General features: G+C 37.3%; 1 long non-coding RNA gene across 1 annotated transcript in view; it reads right to left on the bottom strand.

The window, feature by feature from the left end:
• LOC118497387 overlaps nucleotides 1-13,382 on the bottom strand; it is a 28,351-nt gene extending 14,969 nt beyond the window's left edge. Inside the window, exon 1 of the long non-coding RNA XR_004899911.1 lies at nucleotides 8,835-13,382. This is a non-coding gene — a long non-coding RNA (uncharacterized LOC118497387). The remainder of the gene's footprint in view (nucleotides 1-8,834) is intronic.
• Between the last annotated feature and the right edge of the window lie 1,935 nt (nucleotides 13,383-15,317).

The following is a 15,317-nucleotide window of genomic DNA, read 5'->3' as shown; positions in this document are numbered from 1 at the left end:
TGAAGGATAGGGGTTAGCTCTTCCTTAAATGCTTTGTAGAATTCTCCTGTGAAACCATCTGGTCCTGGGCTTTTGTGTGTTGGGAGTTTTTTTGATTACTGCCTCAATTTCTTTGTTGTTATTGGTCTGTTCAGGCTTTCTGCTTCATTTTCATTGAGTTTTGGAAGATTGTATTTTTCTAGAAAGTTGTCCGTTTCACCTAGGTTTTCAAATTTCTTGGCATACAGCTCCTTGTAGTAATTTCTTACAATCCTTTGTATTTCTGTGTTATCTGTTGTAATCCCTCCTCTTTCATTTCTGATTGTGTTTATTTGAGTCTTCTCTCTTTTTTTCTTGATGAGTCTGCTTATAGGCTTGTCGATTTTGTTTATCTTTTCAAAGAACCAGCTCTTGGCTTCATTGATCCTTAGAATTGTGCTTTTAGTCTCTATGTCATTTTATTCTGCTCTGATCCTGGTTTTTTCCTTCCTTCTGCTTGCTCTGGGCTACCTTTTTTGTTGTTCCTCTAGTTCTTGTAGACGTAAGGCTAGGTTGTTTGTTTGGAATGTTTTTAACTTTTTTAGGTGGGCCTGTATCACTATGAACTTCCCTCCCAGAACTGCTTTGGCTGTGTCCCATAAGTTTTGGGTTGTTGTGAGTTTGTTTTCATTTGTTTCCAGAAACCTTTTGATTTCTTACCTAATATCATTCTTGACCCATTCATTGTTTAATAGCATGCTATTTAATCTCCATGATTTTGAGTGTTTTGGTTTTTTTCCTTCGGGTTGGTTTCTAGCTTCAGTCTCTTGTGGTCTGAGAAAATGTTTTGTATGATTTCAATTTTCTTGAAATTCTTGAGGCTTGTTTTGTGTCCTATCATGTGGTCTATCTTTGAGAATGTTCCGTGTACATTTGAAAATAATTTGTATTTAGCTTCTTTTGGATGGAGGGCTCTGTATATATCAGTAAAGTCCATTTCATCAAGGGTATTGTTCAATGCAACAATATCTTTGTTGATATTTTGTTTAGAAGATCTGTCCATTTTTGATAGTGGGGTGTTAAAATCTCCCAGTATAATTGTGTTGCTGTCCATATCTTTCTTGAAGTCCTCTAAGATTTTCTTTATGTATTTCGGTGCTCCTATGTTGGGTGCATATATATTTACAATATTTATGTCTTCTTGGTGTATTCTGCCTTTGAGTATTATGAAGTGACCTTCTGGGTCTCTTTTTATGGGCCTTTTTTGGAAGTCTATTTTGTCTGATATGAGTATTGCTACCCCGGCTTTTTTTTTCCTGTCCATTTGCTTTGAAGATTTGTTTCCAGCCCTTCACTTTCAGCCTGTGTAGGTCTTTTATCCTGAGGTGGGTCTCTTGTAGACAGTAGATACGTGGGTCATTTTTTCTTATGCAATCAGCTATTCTATGTCTTTTGATTGGAGCATTTAATCCAATTACATTTAAGGTTATTATTGATAGGTACTTATTGATTGTCTTTTATGTACATGTGTTCCTCTCTCTCTCTCTTTTCCCTCCCTTCCTTATAGCAGTCCTTTTAGAATCTCTTGCAGAGCTGGTTTGGTGGAGGTGTATTCTTTTAGACTTCTTTTGTCTGGGAAGCTTCTTATTTGGCCTTCTATCTTGATTGAGAGCCTTGCTGGATATAGTAGCCTTGGTTGCAGACCTCTGGTTCTCATTACCTGGAATATTTCTTGCCATTCTCTTCTGGCTTGAAGTGTTTCCATTGAGAAGTCAGCTGTTAGCCGTATATGGGCTCCCTTGTATGTTACTTCCTTTTTCTCCCTTTCTGCCTTTAAGAGTCTCTCTTTGTTTTGAAATTTTGTCATTTTAATTATGATGTGCCTTGGGGTGGGCGTCTTTGGGTTCCTCTTGATTGGGATCTCTGTGTTTCCTGGATTTGTGTGACTTTTTCTCTCATCAAATTAGGGAAGTTCTCCTTCATTACTTGTTCAACTAGGTTTTCGATCCCTTGTTCTTCTTCTTCTCTTTCTGGTATCCCTATTATATGGATATTATTACGTTTCATATTGTCTTGCATTTCTCTTAATCCCTCTTCATTCTTTCTGAGCCTCTTTCCCTTTTCTTGCTCTTTCTGGATGCTGTTTTCTACTTTGTCCTCCAGCTCGCTAATCCGATCTTCTGCTTCATCAAGCCTGCTTTTCATTCCTTCTACTGTGTTCTTCAGTTCAGAAATTGTATTCTTCATTTCCTCTTGACCTTTGTTGAGAGTTTCTATTTCCTTTTTCATGTTTATATAGGTTGCAGTGAGATTGATGTAGTTTCCCTGTAATTTCGGAAAGCTCATTGTGAGTTCATTGAACTTCCTGGTAATCATTGTTTTGAACTCACTACCTGATAGTTGAGTTGCCTCTATTTCATTTAACATTTTTCCTGAGACTTCCTCGTTTCCCTTCAATTGGGGGTTGTTTCTTTGTTTTCTCATTGTTCGTGGGTTTCTTCTTTTTTCTTCTTGTTTGTTAATTTGATCTGTTCTGATTCCCTGTAATTATGGTGTGAACTTCTGTGGTAGAATATTTGTGAGGTTCAGTGCAATCTCCTTCATGTATCCTGGTGTTCACAGCTTCCCCCTACTCTTTTTTGTGATCAGTTGGAGGAGTAAGGCGAAATGGTTTAAAACAGCAAGATAGTATACTATGATATTTACATTAGCAGCCAGTAGAGAAGAGATGGGTTATCCTTTGGCTCCTTATAGTGTTAACCATGATCCTCCACCCCACTATCCACGTTTTAGAAAGAATGGAAAAAAGGTAAGACTCTTATTGGGAATGAGGGGATTGTTAGTTGGATCTAGAAAGCTGTGAGGCTGTGGGAAGTCAGATTCTAAGGTAGGGTTGGACTAAAGATTAGTATATAGGAGTAGTGAGTAAAAGAATAGAGACGACCCCCATAATAGTATAGTTCAGAAAATTGCAAAGTGGGCTGAGATCAGGTAGGGGTATTGAGAAGCATTTACAATTGTATAGACTAGGTCTTACTAGCAGTAATAGTAAAGTGACAGTCTTGTGGCAGAATCGATGAGGCCTAGATAACAAGAATAAAGAGTATAGAACCTTGAGAGGTATATTAATGGAACACAGATGATGGATAGTAACTTATCAACACCTTGTGACTGAGATACCAGGGGGAACCTATCAAATGACAGTATAACCAGCTAAGCAAAGAAGATTATACAGAAAGAAAAAGAATACCAAAATATTATTAAAATAAAAAATGTCGGAAAAGTGAGAAAAAGATAATACAAATTTACAGTAACTTGCAAGATTAAAAAAAAAAGGAAAGAAAAGCAGAAGATGTAGTGCAGGAGAAATAAATTTGGAGTGGAAAGCATAATATTAGGATGAATGGAAGAGAAACATAAGGGATTGTGAGATAAAAATAATAAGAATTGAAAAATAAAATGTCACATAAAACACAAGATAAAATCAATCAACCAATAACAGCCACAAAAACCAAACAAAAAAAAAAAACCCAAAACCAAAACCAAAACAAAAAACAACAACAAAGAAAACACCTCTTGTTTGTTTCTAACTGGCCAGACCAGTTTTTTCTGATCTTGCTGGTTTCAGCTGGCTGAGGGACCTTTGAAATGCTTCTCTCTCTCCCAGCCAGATCTCAGCAAGTCTGTCAGGTACCCTGGGTGCTCCTGAACACACTGGCTCTCTGGATCTCACTTCCACGTTCTTCCGGATTCCAGGGTCCTGCAGGGTTCCGGCTGTATGATCTCAGATGGCACCCATGACGTTTTGGGATTCACTGCGCCCTCCCTGGGAATCATAAATGGGCGCGCCCCTCCCCCAAACTTTTGAGATTCGGGGTCTAGGATCGCCCTAAGCACCTCGCCACGACCCTTCTGGGTTCACAGGTTCAAAGCACGCGAGAGTCAGTCTTCCAGACGGTGTGTGAGCCCTTTCCAGTTCCGTGTTCCCCGCCAAACTGCACTCTGACGGGGTGTTGGCACCTTTCCCAGCTCCCACGGTAGAGCTGGCTGGAAATTTCTGAGCCACTACTGTAGGAATGCACCAAGCGCCACATCCCTCCCGGGATCACAGCGTGTGATTTAGGGCTCCCTATGGGGTGTGAGCCGAACGTGGCCCGGCTCTGTGCTCTCCACTGATCTGCACTTCCACCGGGCTAGGGGTGCGGGCGCTCTTCCAGGCTGCCCCTGGTCCTGTCGGCTAGAGGCCCTCACTTCTCCCAGGTCTCTGGGCGGGTGTTCATAGTCCCTAGGCAATTTTTTCCCAGTCCAACTGGCCAATCTGTTCCTTCTAGCGACACGTTCTCCCCTGGAGTTGCTCACCCCCCCCCCTTATTCGGGGGAGGGAGCAGCGACTTCCCTCTCCCGGGAGCCCTGAGGCAGACCCCGGAGCACCGGGCGGGCCTGGGGTCTGCACACCCCTAGACCCCGCACTGATCCCTGGGCCCCTTTTGTCCTGAGACAGTCTCCTTACCGTCTGGTTTTTCAGTGAGTGCAATAATTTTTGATGTCCTGCTTTCAAAAGTGATTCGGTAACCTAGTCCACTTGCTCTGTTTCTCCACCGATCCACGAGTTTCCCCCTCTTCACAGAAGACGAGAAAAATGCTGCCTAGAGTAAAGCCCCCATCTCCCCATCACCTGATAACTTCAATTTGTAAGATCACCATGTCAGGCAAACTGTAATGTTGCTGACTGACTTTGACTCAAGATATCTTTTCTATTATTGTACAAGCAGTGGAAAGATATTTCATTCCCTTCTGTTGAACTTTCAGAAAATGTATCATTTCTCTTTAATATATAATGCTTCATGGCACATGAAACATTTTCTTAAATGGAATAAATATCTATGTGTATATTGGCTGTGTCTTTCTGCCTCATTCTGGCAAAGTTGATATGTAATTGCTGCATTTTTTTTTTTTTTTGCCTGAATGGTGATGGAAACCAGGTTTGGTGGGTTCAGAGAAAAAAAATGGTACTCAGTAAATCATTGTTTTAATAATTATCTTTTAAAGCTTATTTAATTTCTTTGTTTTGAACAATTATGTGTTATTTTGTGGAGGAATTTAGGAAGTGCTTGGACTATATTGCTACTCTTCCATTTACACTGTTGAAGAAATAGTAGGATTTATGACTATGGATGATTTTTCCATAATTCAATGGAAAATTAATTTAAAGAAGAAGTACTTCTCTTTGTGTTAGTGATGTAAATAGACAATTCAAATATCATTCTTTTATTAACTTAAGAATCAGTTAAAACTAAGAATGTGAAGCGTTTTGACTCTGCCTCCTCCTTAAAATGCAACTGATGCATTTCTGAGAGAACTCCCAAAGAATTTCTTGTTTGGACCACCAACTGGAATTCTAACACTGAACTCACTATTTCTGTAAATATAGGCTTTTTCTTAAATGTTGATATTCATTCGTGCATGACTTTCCCTGTGAGTGGAATACCTGCCCCTCAACTCTGATGATAAACACCCACTTGACTTTCAAGATTCAGCTCAAGTGTTACCCTCCAGGTCTCAGATAGATTCTGAGTTCTCTGCTTCTGTTGTAATGTATAGAGACAAAGCACATACCTGTAATTTAACTATTTATATGCTAGCCTTCTCCTCCTGCAAGTTTTTTAAGGTTCAGGATTGCGTTTTCTGCTGGGTCATACCTTTAGGGCTTAGTGCCCTGTTTGCAGTTGAGGTTTAATACAGTGTTCAACATATTGTTAGCTAGATCAATTGGGGCTTTGCTATGGAATCTGGCTTGGTACTTCCTTTCTCCTTGTGGAACTATAATGTTCCAAAGGTACTCCATTGCTGTTGAACTAAATCTAACTTTGCTTCTGTAGCTATGACCCAGGCAGGGACAGGCTGGTCTGCATAGTCATGTAGCCTAACAGAGGGACTCCCTTGTCTTTCTTAGGTTTCATCTCATCTCTAGCCACCTGCCTTCTTTTTAGCCAGCCCAGGGTGCTGTGAATGTAGACCAGAACTAGTGTTTTGGTGTAAGGTCTAGTGGTTTTTTTATTCTCTATATGTTTCTGAAGATATTGTTGGTACCAAAAATAATAGCTTCCTACTGTAGGCAGCTTTCAAACATGTGCCTGAAAAGGAAAATATACTTCTTTGAGTATGCATAACCAGGGCTGCATTTTTCCCAGGACCAGCACTGAGTGTTTATTAGTTTAAGCTATTCAGAAGGCAGTTGGAATATCTAACAGTAGTGGGATTAATAGTGAAACAACATTTTTCTGGAAATGAGCATTTGTGAGAAATACAATTTCTGCTGAGTATGATTTGTTAAAAATATATAGACATTTAAAATCATTGGGCTAGTTTCAGTCATATATTCTTTTTTAATATATTCTTTTAAATAAGATTTTTTTTTGGTGATTTTGGATTACTACTGAATTTCTCCATTGGTAAAACAGTAATCAATATTAGTCTCCAAAGTTTGTTGTTAGAATCAAATGAGACTATATATCAATAAAGCCTCTTTTGAAAACAAAATATTATTATTATCCATATGTAGGTTGCTATTATAAGTTTTCTCCCATTTAAGATATTTTTCTCTCTTCCACTTAAATAAACGATCTGAGTGTAGCTTGTTTTTTGTATATTGTTCATTATACCATAAAATGGAAATGTGAGGAATACTGAAGTATGGACAGTAATGGTTGTATAAATCATTGGCAACCTCAAAGGGAATGGGCTCCTATATTTAGTAGAAGAGGAACAGAATCTCAGAGTATGTAACTTATGAAAAGCCAAACAGCCCTTAGCAGCATAACTAAACTATAACTCAGGTCAAATTTTATTCACTGAAAATATGAAATGGTAAAACACAGTTCAGACTTTGAAATATGAAAGTAAAAATTTCTCCCACACCCTTTTTTAGTGAAAGCTTTCTTGTATGAGGTATATTAAACAAATATTGAAAAATATCAGACCCTATTAATATTTAAATAATTGTTTCTGAAAGAAACTTTTTAGCATTCTAGTATGGTTTCTATTTATTCTTATGTTTTATTTGAGAAATGTGATATGAATTGTGTATTTCTAAGAAATAGAAAGAGGAAGAGATACTTGTTCTTTTGTCTTTGATCACAGATATTTGAGATGAGTGTTTGTAGTGTGCTTTATGATAGCACAGGTCTTTGTTAATTTTAAATATCTGTGCTGTACACTTTTTTAAATGCTTTGCTTTGCCTATGCCTGAGTTTCTTTTCCTTACCCTTTCCCCTCCCTTCTCCTTTCTAAAGCTTTATTTTTAGCTATGGGTAGTATGACAATACTTCTGAATTGTAATGATGGTGTTTTTCCATACCTTCAACCTGTCCCAAATTCATGAGGTGACTTTTAAATTGGCCAGATTCAGCTGTGGGGAAGTGTGGACACTTGCCTGCAGGGGCATTGGAGCTCAAATGTTCTTTTCTGGGAAGAATGATTGACAAAACTTAGTTTCAGTTTAAAAGCTCACATAGAAAAGATGTTTTCTTCAACATTAATCAGATAACTGTACCTAGTAGATCATAAAGCTCAACTCTCCAGGGCTCAGAAACCAGGACAAAAGAAACTTCTAATGCAATGTGATCTGTTCATGACCTTCTTAGAAAAGAACATCTCAGTTCTCCCTAAGGAATGCATTTTCAAATGCGTGTCTTTTCATAGCCTTAAGAAATAACCTCTTCCTTTGGACAATGCTACATAATGAATGGAAGACACTGAATGAAGATGCAATTAGAGCAGCTAGCCTATTTAAATGGCTGACCAAATCTTTTTTGAAGTACGTGTGTATGTGTATGTGCCTGTGGAACTGAACAGAAGTGGACCATATGGGACACAGCTGGTAATATCAACAGAGGCAATGCTGGCATAGTAGAAGGACAGAGGCTTGAATTAGGTCATACCCTGGATGCAGTTCTCAGCTCCTGAAGATGGGACACTGGCAGTCACTTCTTGCCCCCAAGGGGGAACAATCTGTTCTAGCATCTGGCCCCAAATGATTGGTTAACTCCTGAGAGAGAAACCTCAGGCCAAGCTTCCTTCACAGGGACTTTAGGGCTTGTGAATTCACAGATAGAAGAAGAGGGCATTTTTTACAGTTAAAACAACAACAATAACAACAACAAAGAAAGGAGGTTTTATTTCTTGCCTTACTCCATCTCCTGGTCTGTAAAGATACTTTTCCATCCCTTGTGAACACAAATTCTGAGGACAAATACAATAAAGATACATATGGAAGCATAGCTCATGGCAAAGAGAAATGACTCCAGTTTAATTGAAAAAAGTGAATTCTCTTTAATGTTTTGCAGCTCCATTCATTCCCCATGCTCCTCAAGGTCACATATATCTTTAGAATTCTAGGATTCTATATGTTAGTTTTCCTTACTTTCAATAGTTGATAATCCAAATAAAAAATAGAAACCCCCCCAAAAAAAACTTCAAGGAAGGGGAAGGAATGTGTGTGTGTGCGTGTGTGTGTGTGTGTGTGTGTGTGTTCTTTAACCAATGCCAAATTGGGCAAGAATAAAACTATGTTCCATTTACCTTTCTTTTTATCTCTTGGACATAGAGTTAGAGCCCTTCCAAGGTTTTCCCAATTAAAAGGCGTGCTATTTAAAGGTAACCTGATCCCAGAATTACAGAGCTAGAAGGAAGCAAACCTCTCATTTGATAGAGTAAGAAAGTGAGTTCTAAATTGTGGGCCATGAGCACCTTCTATATTTTATGAGAGATATTTGTGCATGGGTGAAAAAATAAAGGTCATGGAGATCTTATCAATGGTTTCCATTACATGCTAGATTCAGATTTAACTGGCTCAAGAATTACTGAGATTCAAAAACTATATGGTGAAGATTCAAAGAGGACCCTGACATCATTTATGAAGTACAGTGGGGAATGAACTGAGATATGTGCTCTGAGAAGGTTGTTATAATTTAATTCTGCAGAATTTTTAGTTGCAGTATCTCTTTCAATATTGCAATAGACAACACCAGTTTTAGCATTCTGTTTACTAAATCTTCCAGTGCTCTCCCTATCTCTGCAGTTTACTATTGAATTTATTTTCTCATGATTTTGTTGTGTCCAAACTGCATGATCCTTTTGTACAAGAAAAACCACTTGTGAGCACTAAAATATAACTTTCACTCAGCTTTTGACTCATTCCTAGCAGGATCCAGGCAAAATCCCCTTTCCTCTCTGGTGCTGCTGAGTGGGCTGTGAACTTGCCTTTCCCAGGGCTGCCAAATACAGGCTGATAGTCCCATCTTTAAAGCTGGTTAAGTGAATGCCTTTACCTAGCTGACAAAAGTATCAGGGTTTGGAAAAGTTCCAGGGCCTCCTTTGTGCTTATAGGAAACTGGGGTAGCATTTCCAGGAGAGTTCAGTGTGTTCAGTGAGTTTGGTGCAGTGCTGCAAGCTTGTATAATAGCTGATGGTTGGATCGGCTCATCACTCCACTTGAGAGAGAAGGAAGCACTCATTTCTCTGTGAGGGGATGTGTCTGTATTATATGTATGCATGCATTTGTGTGGGTGCATGTTTACTTTTCTTTAAATCCCATTAACCAAGTGTCGAGTACATCTGTGATTACTTACTTAGCAAAGTTACTATTTCTGGTGCCCCATTTTTATTCAGGTCTTGGAAAATTCACAGCATTTTTGCTGATATTTTGGAGTGTTCTTTTTCCAGGGTCTTTTTTATAAACACATATGAAATCTTCCTAGTTTATATATAAGTAGCTCTGGGGTTTGGATATTTGCCATCTTCTGTCCCTGGTATCACCCCAGGTACTCCACTCTGCTGCTTAGTGCACTGCCTAAATCTAGATATTCTTCTTGTACAAGGACAAAAATCAGAACTAGGAAGATATTTGACATTTTGTAGACCAATCTTTTTAATTTTACAAATGAGGACATTGAGGTTGCACGTGAAATAAATTGTTAAAGGATATTCAGATAGAACCTGGGCCTCTTTTCTTTCTAACATAATTGCATTTAATTTTTCTCGAATATTACAAGAAGTTGATTGAATTCTCCTTAGTATGTTCTATAAGTTTTGCCAGAGTCATGGTTGTCAAGCAACAGAGCACTAAAACTCTTTTGACTTCTCTTGAATTGTAATGTAGAAATCAGTACACTCGGGTAAACTATACCTGTTAGGATGGTCCTTAATACTCTTCATATTGATTTGTACATAGTAGGTACTCACTGTGTAATCAAGTGGGAAGGTGATTAAAGTTTTTGTTGTTGAATAAAAATATTGCCAATTGACTTGACAAATGTAAAGCCCACCTCCTGCCAAAAACAGAGAGGGTCTCAAATGTCCTTTGGGAGAGACCTTGATTGATTCAAGTATTTAGAAAGATTTTAACTAAAATACCCTGCTGAAGTCTGATTGTTCAGAAGAGGATATCCTCAAGTAACTGCTGGGCCCACTTTCCTGGGTTTCCCTAGAACACACTGGATGATTAAGAAGGTCTGTTTGGGGGTTAGTTCCAACTTTAGCTGTTTGTTGTGAGACACTGAACAAGTTATTGAGCCTTTGTAAGTCCCAGGCTTCTCATCTGCAGGATGAGGTGCTGTTGGGACAGTTGTGCTTAAGTGATTGGGAAATGCTTGACCTCAGACCTGAAATACAGAGTGCTCCTGATAAATGCTCATTCCTGTTAGACAGATTCTGTGGGAATTAAGTGATTACTATCTGCATGACCGTAGCATATTACTTACATTTTTTGCATCTCAATTCCTTTATATGTAAAATGGGGATGGTGATAGTAGTTACCTCATAAGGTTGTTGTGAATATTATATGAATGAATACACAAAAGGTGCTTAAGAGAATGTCTATTACACATGAATATATGTATGCATATGCATATACTAAAATATTAGAGATTACTCTTGCTGTGTAAAGCACATACTGCACTAACTAGTATATGGTATCAAGTGAACAGCAGCTCTTATTTAATCTTTCTTCTCTTTTAGAAGAACTGGTCTATAAAAATAAATGGTATCATTGTAGCAACATTTCTGGATCTTAAACAGTATTTGTTTTTATAAAACTATGTTATAACCCCATATTTGTAACTATTTTTATGTTAAAACTAAAATGTGTTGGCGTGTTAGTTTTCTATTACTGCTGTAACATATTATGACAAATTTAGTCATATAAAACAACATAATCTTATTATCTTACAATTCAGTAGGTTAGAAATACCATAAGGGTCTCTTATGGCTAAAATTAAGGTGTCATCCTACTGCATTCTTTTTTGGGGACTTATTTAGGTGTTGGCAGAATTCAGTTCCATGTGGTTATAGGATCCAGGTCTCCATTTCCTTGCTGACTGTCTCTGTTAGCATCTAGTGGCCTCTCTCTTGCACTTGCATGTAGCCCCTTACCTCTTAGAACCAGCTACAGGGTACCGAATCCATCCCACTACCATAGCTAAGAAATGTTCTCTGCTTTTAAGGACACATGTAATTAGATTGGAGCTACTGGGATCATCTAGGCTATTCTTCTCACCTCAAGGTCCTTAAACTTGATCATCCATGCACAAGTTCTGGGGATTCAGAGGTGGGCATCTTTGGAAGAAGGCATATTTTGAATACCACAGTTAGAATACAAACAGTTGCTCTGGCCTATGAACCTATTAATTGTTGATAGCTCAAAGTAAATGTAAGCTCCAAATTTCATTGTTCAAAAGGTGAAAAAAGCCTGAATACCTTTCTAGAAGATGTATTGATTTCTCTTTTTATTATTTTGGTTTTATGGGCCCTTAGAAACACACTTACTTGATGATTACACTTTTAGCATTATTTCTAGAACACAGTATGTCTTATTTTGTAGAAGCTTTAGATTTGTGGCATAGTATACACCCTTGCCTTGCCAAAGTCTGGCTGTTCATCATGAGACCTTTCACTTAATGATCAAGATCAAAGGTCATTATTTTTGTCACACCCTTTTCTGCAGTGGTCTCTTCAGTCATTCTATCCCCTATTTTTCCCAGAATTTAAGATTCTTCTCTTTGTTTTCTCTCCATCATTTGTTGTCTCTCAGTCATGACATGGTTTCTTTGTCCTGTGGTTTTCTACATACATGCCTGAGTCCCCTGCTGCACTGTGATGTCCTTCACAGCTAGCATTGTTCCTTAAACTGCTTTGTATCCTTAGCACCTAGTACAGTGCCTGATAAAGATAAACACATAATAAGTGTTGGTTGTAGTATTCTAGTGTGCTGGTTAGAAGACAAGTATTTGTCTAGCCTGTCACTGAACAGTTATCTATTGGCAAAAACACAGGATGTAAAACTTGAAGCCGGGGCTGAGCCATAAATAGTCACAATTCTAGTAACCTAGGCGTTTGTAATCTAATTTTTAGGGAAGTGTCAAAGTGATATGCCTTTGACAAAGTGACTTGTAAATCCATTATGAAGAGATGGATGCTAAATGCTTTATTTGAGGGAAGAGAAGCCATTGAAATGAACTTTTGTCTCCTAAATGCTTCTCCAGAGCTTCAAAACAGAGGCCAAATATTGTTTCAGCTCTTCTATCTTCAATTTCATATTGATAACACTTTCATTTCTGTAATGTGTACTTTATCAAGACTAGGATAAATAATGACAATATTAGATGCTTCTATAATGTCGATGCATATCATTTAATCCTTTTACTTGAATATTTTATATTGATTGCAATTGGCAATTTGAATAAATTTGGTTCAGGTTGCTCTCTTTAACATCAGTCCAAAGAGAATAGATCTTGTAAATCAGACAACAGAAGGATCAGTTGAGAATGACTGATGTTCACATTTCTAATTAGTTACCTAAAGAAAAACTTACATTAAAAAGTACAATGAGTATACAGATCTAGTTACAGTGCATTCTAGTATTAGTTCCAGGCTTTTAACTTTAAGGGAATGTTTCTGTCTTCCTCCTGATCTTGGTGTTTTCTTCATAGTCACAGCTTGGCATTTTCTTTAATTTTCCATATTCCAACGTAAAATTTCTGTTTCTGTCTGAGACAATTTATAGCTGATTGGTTATTAATATATTTTAAATCAAGGTTATTGAATTAATGGCTGAAAATTATGTTTCTTAATGTTTCTCAGAGTTACTAGTTTATAGTTCAAAGTCTTTGACTCTATTTTCTGTAGTTTAAGCTATTTGTGCTATTATGCAAATTTATTGAAATGCTGACATATCAATAAAAAACCTTTTAAAGCCCTAACCTTTTAAAAACCTCTTTTAAACCCACGATCAAAACTCTATGCTCTGTAAAAAGACAAATCCATATTTTATTTGTCTTCTATACCACATATATTTTAATGCTGAGTTGAAATTTACATATAATTTTCTTTGTTATAGGGCTCATGAGTTTTAAGTTTATTTTCCTTATCAATAAAATATTTCTAAGAAATATTGGATTTTGCATGCATGTTGTTTTAGTTATCTTTTGCTGTATAACACATTATTTTAAAACTTAGTGGCTTCAAACAAAAATAGATATTTATCATTTCACATTGTTTTTGTGGGTCAGGAATTAAGTAGGATCTTAATAGTTCTAGTTCAAGGTCTTTCAAGAGTTTGCTGTTAACATGTTGGCTGAGGGTACAGTCAGGTGAAGATGGACTGTCCCTGGAGAATCCTTTTCCAAATATATGGATAACAATTTAGCTGACTATTGACAGGAGACCTGATTTACCTTCTTACCTGGATTGCTGCATAGGGCTGCTTTAGTGTCCTAATGACATGATCTGGCTTCTTCCAGTGTGAATGATCTAAGGGTATAAGGAAGACCTCACAATGTCCTTTAATATCTAGCTTCAGCCACACAGGTCTGTTCTATTCAGTATGGAGACAGCTATATGAGAATGTGAATACCCATAGGTATTGGAGGCAAGTTAGCATACACCTATTCCTCTTTCTTATTCTTTAAGCCTAACTAACTGTGCAATTTAAATTTAGTTAGGCTTGAATACAAAACCCATGTCAGGTAAATTATCAGGAGCTAGTGGAACATAGGGTTATTAGTATTTGAAATGGTGAGACTGAATTCAGAATAGGAATCCAGGTCAGGAAGACAAATCCAGAAAAAGAGTAGGTATTAAACAAAACACATCTCAAGGAAAATTCCTCCTCTAATCAAAGAAGTTTGTGGGGTGAGGCAGGAAGACAGGACTCTGAGAAATAGATTCCAGAGTGGAAGGCAATAAGCACACATTGCTATTTATCCTTAGAGAGGATATTTAATCTAATGGGTTTTTCTAGATTGTGCATGTGATGATGGTGAATTGGTTCAGTAGTGTCTTACCAAATAGGCTTTAATAACATGAAACAAGGAAGACCAAGTAGGTTTTTGGAGCTAAATTAAAGATATGGTAATTCCAAATTTATAGCAGTGGTATCTCTCCATTTAGCAAGGCATAAATGAAGTTATACTAAATGTCTAAAATCTCTGTTGGAAAATGTGGTGCTTAGCAATCTACATAGCTTTTAGAATCTGATAAATTATCATTTATTGTATACCTACTGTGTGGAGTTAGATTTTTAATGACACTAATTGCTTATGTTTATTAAGCAATAGTTTATGCTTAATAGTTTATTAAGCATAGTGTTTCATGTACACTAAGGTCATTATGGAGGTTTATTCTAGTGACACAGCTAAGAGATGTTCAGAGTCAATTTACAAAAGTAATGAGCTGTGACATGAAACAAGCTTGTGTATTGGTCTCAAGTCCACCACATACTGGCTCTGGCACTTTGGGTGAGTTATTTGATCTCTCTGAGCCTTAATTTCCTCATTTGAGAAATTGGGGATTAATAGAACCTCAAAGATTTTCATGAAGGTTAGTAAGGCAATATATATAAAGCACTTAATGTACCTGGCAGTGAACACTCATTAATGTTAATTCTTATTATTTACATAAATATTTTTCCCAAAATTTAACTTCTTTATTTACTCAATAATTACTTCACTCAGTGATTTCTTTTCATATAGGTTCTTGGGTAGATAAATAAGTAAAAAAAATTGCAATGCCTATCTTCATGGTATTGTGCTTATAGCCATAAAGTAAGTACAGATATATAAAGTATTTAAGTTGGTGATAAATCCTGTAAGGAAAATAAAACTGAGAAGGATGAAAGCAAGTGGTGTATTTGGGAATGGGATGCTATTTTTAATAGAGTTATCAAGGGAATCCTCTTTGACATTTGCTCAGAGAACTGACAGAAGAGAAGAAAAGAGTTATGCAGGTATCTGGGAAGACATTCTAGGCCAAGGGTACTACAGGTGCAAAGGTCCTGAGGTGGAGGCATGTCTGGCTTGTTGATA

This window comes from Phyllostomus discolor, chromosome 11 (assembly GCF_004126475.2).
Source record: "Phyllostomus discolor isolate MPI-MPIP mPhyDis1 chromosome 11, mPhyDis1.pri.v3, whole genome shotgun sequence".
Lineage (NCBI taxonomy): Eukaryota > Metazoa > Chordata > Mammalia > Chiroptera > Phyllostomidae > Phyllostomus > Phyllostomus discolor.
This window is presented reverse-complemented; position numbering and strand designations above follow the sequence as displayed.